This window comes from Pinus tabuliformis, chromosome 3_2 (genome assembly GCF_031772625.1).
Source record: "Pinus tabuliformis cultivar Carrire ecotype Pingquan chromosome 3_2, CPIR1, whole genome shotgun sequence".
In the NCBI taxonomy this organism is placed as follows: Eukaryota; Viridiplantae; Streptophyta; class Pinopsida; order Pinales; family Pinaceae; genus Pinus; species Pinus tabuliformis.
In genome coordinates this window covers 576,479,677-576,485,483 of record NC_142302.1, presented here as the reverse complement: position 1 = coordinate 576,485,483, position 5,807 = coordinate 576,479,677, and the positions used below count along the sequence as shown (strand labels likewise).

Sequence of the window (5,807 nt, the reverse complement as noted above, 5' to 3'; positions counted from 1 at the left end):
TCTTGAGAGTAGCAACATTCTTTTAAGTTGACACCATTCTTTTCTTCTTGAACTTGACACCATTATTGTAAATTGTTGACAAATGTTACAGTTGTAACACATGTATTAGGTGAAGAGGGTTCCATTTAGTTCTCTTCTCTCAATTTTCTTGTGTGATATATAAACTGCCATGGATATTCCACTATCTACAGTTCATCACAATAGATCTAATAGAGAAATTTGATGAACTTCGAAATCTATACTATAAGGGCTAATTTTTCCTTAGATTTATGGAATTATTAAGTGAATATTTACTGTGTATGCATGCCAAATATAAATATGAATAAAATAGAGAACACGTAGAATAATCATTCTCAAAGCCACAATAAAACAAGATATGACTTAGGAAACTCTTTTACAAGAAAACCTATGGCTGGAAGGTAAGGCTACCATGCTCTCTCTTTCTTTGAATGGAAATGGATGCAAGTACAAAGGAGTGGGACTTATAGCTCGTAGGTTGCTACATAATACAAATCCTCTCTATTTTATCTCTCCTTATTCAATCCCATCTACTCTACTCATCTATGGAACAAAATGCACTAAAATACAATAGGACCATTTTTCCTCCTAGTGGCCCACATATAACACAACCTAATAACCTACTATTGGTTAAGTTTGGCTCCTTAAACTCTTAACTAGAGTTACAATATTAATCCTTTTAGAGTCTTCTTCATCATGTTCATGTGGCTAGCCCCTTTTCCATGACTAGTGGGGTTGATGTGGCATCCTCTCAAACCATGGTGGTCAAAACAAGGGTCAATTTTTGGGTGGCATAACTTTTGCATATGGATTTCATTTGAGACCTTTCTTGTCTCTCTGGAAACTTATCTGTGTGTAGAATAATGCAAAGGGGTTTGGTGCAAGCAAGAGTTTTGGACCCCAAAAGAACTTCAGGAAATGCCTTAAACTGCCTCCGAAAGTTTTAAAACCCCAATTTGCTAAACTGGGACCCACTAGTGAAAATGGTCCTATGAACTGATTCTTCCAAATTTTCCTTTCTAAAAGCATCAAGATGGATGATAAATAATATAATGATTCAATCTAAATCATTAATAATGTTAAAAACACACTAAAATGAAAAATTATTTCATCAAAAGAAATGAAAAATGAATTTATAAAATTTTATGTAATTGTTTCATGTTACGAGTTGACATCAAATTCACAAAAAAACAATATAAAGCAATTTAAATTGATTTATTTTCATACCTTCTAGACAATTTATTTATATCTTAAAAAAATTTAAATAATTTCTTTTATATCTTTTTTACTTAATATGTGTTTAAGGTTTATGTAACATTGTTCTAAAATCATGATCTTAAAGTAAAGGACTTATCATTTTCGTCATATTTGAATCAAAAGACACAAGGATATTTCACAATATAAAGTCTTTAACCAAATAAAACATGCAATTTAGTTTATCTGGTTTAAGTCAACAATTATACAACAATACTTGGTATTGTCATTATGCTAACATGTTTTTTTTTATCTATTCAGAATAGCTACTGGCCTATACTCCTTTCAAATAGTAAAAAAAACCTATGGCTTTTATTATTTGATTGGTGTGTTATTTTTGCAATGCAAGTCATTTTGAATTTATTATTGATAACGGAATTCTAACCATAAAGCCTAACATAAAAACTACGTAAACACTATGCAAATATAAGGATTCCGAGAGCTAGGCACTTATTAAACTAACAAATTAGTTTGCAACTCTTCTCCGCCTCTTCACACGATAAATTAGCTATCTCATCTCCATCCTTTATCAAGTAACTTAATAGATTAGCTACTCATCATCATCCTTTATCAAGTAAAATGTTTATGGAATTTCCATAAAATGCAAGGTATACCATGATAGGTGTACTTTATGCAATTAGAAAGGTGAACTTTAGTCTACATTCCCCACAAAGGTGAACTTTTAGTCTACGTTGCTCATAACCATGGTATGTCCACGGACAATAATAATGAGATTTGGGAATATCGAGGGCCAGGGTTGGAATTTAAAGGTTGATTTGCCATTTAAATACAGTTTAAAAAATTACAAAATCATTAACATTTTGGTTTAAAATTATGAAAACAGGTCCAGATCGGGTAAGAGCTAACGGGTATATTATAGGGCAATAAATGCCTCACTATATGCGTCTCTATTAGCTATTTAACACGGGGTGCATGTAGCCGGGCATTTAATGTCCTATAGTATGCCCGTTAGCTCTTGCCCAAGAATCGTAGAAAAACATTAAATTTGACAAGCTAGTCTTTTTTGAAATTCCAACTCTGTAGAGACACATCCAAATTATGAAATTATTTATGATATAAATTTTTTTATTATTATTATATTTGCAGAAAACAAATTTTATTGTAATTCGTTCATAATTAAAAAGTTTTGATTTTAAAAATTTTTGAATTAATTTATAAAATTACAAATTTTATGAAGTTTTAAATAAAATTGTTACAAAAAAATTATTTATAAAAATTAAAATTAAAAAAAAAAAAATATATATATATATATATATATAAAATAAAATTGTTAAAAAAAAATTATTTATAAAAATTAAAATTAAAAAATATATATATATATATAAATAAACAACTGTCTGTACTATTAATTATTAGTACCACTCATTAATAAATACTATTATTAATTATCACTGCCACTCATCAATAAATACTGACAATGAGTACGTAGGGCAAGTCAATGCAGTCAGTACTTCCACCGTTTATTATGGGTTCAAGTTTTCAAGTGAACAAATTTAATGGGTTAAAAAAACATTAACCGTCTCTTTTTTTTTAAGAAATAAAGGCACTTAAGCTGCCGTGACTGGTAAAAACAAGGTAACCCACATAAAATTTCTGCAATTCTCATCCATGGAAAAAGTCGAATATCTATTAATGTGTTTTTCATTGTGGATTCAAGTGACAGGAGTAAAGAACAAAAGCTCATGTTTTATTTTAAATTTCAAATTTGTTTAAAAAACGTTAGCCATTCGTTTTTCAAGTGTAAGAGCTGTTAAACACACATGGAAACAATAGAATAGGAAAGATAAATCAGTGAGTACATTTTTTTATTAACAGGAGATGTACATTTATAATACAATGTTGTGACTCTTGGGTTTCAGATCCCAAGGTCTCTTGGACTGCTTAGTCTTTTCGGCTTCCACACTAACCCTTTAGGATTAGGTGTCCAACATTCCCCCCCTTAATCCAAAGGGTTATGTATGAGTCCAAGAAAAGAGTTGTAATACAAAATGTGCAAAAAATACATGGCAGCACTAGGCTGAATGTGCTCTATGAAATGTTGGTATAAAGGGCGGTGGTTTAAGGATGACCACCAACACTGGAACGCTTAGTGCAGTTCCCGGAACTCTTCCAAAACTGGCAAGAAACTGAAGTTTTCTGCTAGAGGAAGTGTTCTCAATCTGTGATGGTTTAAGGATGACCAACAACTCTGGAATGCTTAATGCAATTCCTGGAACTCTTCCAAAACTGGCAAGAAGCTGGTGTCTTCTGCTAGAGGAAGTGTCCTTAATCTGTGATGGTTTAAGGATGACCAACAACTCTGTGATTCCTGGAACTCTTCCAAAACTGGCAAGAAGCTGGAGTCTTCTGCTAGAGGAAGTGTCCCAGATTGCCAACTGAAGGCATGTTCAGGGGCATCTTTGTCGTTGGCTACAACTCTGAAACTGGTGTGGCAGGTTGTGGCTCAGGCTCGCTTGATGTGGCTTTGAAGCTTGTATATGACCATCATTTCCCCCCCTGTCAGGTACAAGGTGAGAAGATGGAGAAAACTCAACTGCAAGACTGTTCAATACTCTGGAACGAGTTCTGACATGTGTTTGGAATATCTTCTTGGTTGTTGATGCCCATTGCCAAGAAGTGATCCATCCAAGATGAATCTTTGTTCTTGCAGGACATTTGTTTCTGAAGCATCTGTGTGAAGAATGGCTGGTTTTATGACAAGTGCTCACATGGATGAAGATCAAAACAATGATCTTTCAGATGGCCAACTCGATCACAGTGTTGGCATTTCACGCTCTGTTGTTGTTGTTGTTGTTGCTGTGGAAGAGGGGCAGAATCTGAAACAGCTGGAGGTGAGTTGTCATGAGGAGAAAGTGAACTGTTATGAATGAATCCAACACTCTGAAACTGAATGGGCTTGGCATAGTCTGGAATATGAAAGGACAAGTCCTTGTCATATCCAAGACCGGTTTTGTGCTTGTTGTGGACAAGCTGTTCCCAAGGTTTGATGATGGGCTTGGGAAGTGCAGATTGAGTTTCTGCATCTGCATGTTCAACTGCTGCTTTATTTGAATGAACTGTAACATTATTAACATGCTGCTGATGGGTGGTTGTCTCAATTTTCTGAACAGAAACAGGTTCAGAATGGTGTCTATTTTGATGTAGCTCTTCTTGCTGTAGCTGTGATTCAAGCTGCAAAAAATCGATCTTTTCTTGTGCATCATGCAGGCAGGTCTGAATGTCACAAAGAGTGTCTTTGCTAACATTTACCTTCCCACCAATAGTGGAGTGTATTAGTGTATTCAGTAACTCTAATACATCATCAAATCTAGCCATTGTCTTAACAAAGAAATAAACACTCAGCAAGTCTAGACAAACCCCAGCTATTGAAAAGGCACTCAACTAATTCCAGCTAAGAATTTAGCCAATCACTAACAGATTTGTGTCCAGCAAGAATGAGAGGCTCAAAGTCCTTCCAACACGGATACAATAGATATGTTTCACCCTTAAAATGCTCAGGTATACCAAGATACGCTTTGTATGGATGCACAATTAAATGACTTCTTCCTTCTTTGAAATTCGAACTTCAACTACAGGAATGGATTACATATACCTCTGATATATCAACTCTAACAGAGATCTGAAGTAGAATATACCAGCAAATGTTAGGAAGAACAGTGGCTGTAGATAAGTGTTATAACATCAAAGAAGCTCCATTCTTCAGCAGGATCCAACTGGGCACTTTCTGGCACTATAAAGATCTGAGTTTATAGTCCTCCTTTTATAGAATCAACAGCAAGCTTTTGGAGCAAGAAATATATGTATATCAGAGACCCCAACTTCAGCAAATAACCCAGATTTAAGAGGCAGCTCGAATAGGCATTTCATAGGGTAGTTTGACCTCCACTAATCAGCAACAATCCTTCACTAACTTGTTACCAGCATGGAAAGTGATGGTGCCAAAGTAATCCAAATCGAAGGGCAAAACATTCCATTAATTGTTGTAAAGAGGGATGGTGGCTTCAACTATGCTTCGACTGATATGACAGCACTGTGGTACCGGCTTAATGAAGAGAAGGCACAGTGGATCATATACGTGACAGATGTTGGTCAATCGTTGCATTTACCATATCCAAAAGCAAGGCAGGTCGGATTTGGCCTAGTTCTTGGTTCAGATGGTAAACGCTTTCGGACTCGTAGTTCAGAGGTCGTTCGCCTTGTAGATTTGCTTGATGAGGCCAAGAACCGGAGCAAGCAGGAACTGATGTAAGTCGAACCACTTATTCAACTGTGTGTTTAGTCCATGCAATTCTGGAAATGAAGAATAATACTCAGCTTGGTTGTACTCTGCTCCAGACATCTCCCTTCTGCGTATCAGTCTTCTCTTCCTCAGCAGTGTGCTCCCAGCAACTCGAGCCTTCACTGGAAATCTGGCCTTTAGGCTCTATACGCACAGGTATGGTATTAGCAGCTATCTCGATGGCCAACTAAGAATTTTCCAGCAACCTTCCGCAACGGAATTTGTCCCACACAGC

General features: G+C 35.5%; 1 pseudogene; it reads left to right on the top strand.

Annotated features, from left to right (window-relative positions):
- Window positions 1-5,215: 5,215 nt before the first annotated feature.
- Window positions 5,216-5,542, top strand: LOC149181855 (arginine--tRNA ligase, cytoplasmic pseudogene; annotated as a pseudogene).
- Window positions 5,543-5,807: the final 265 nt, after the last annotated feature.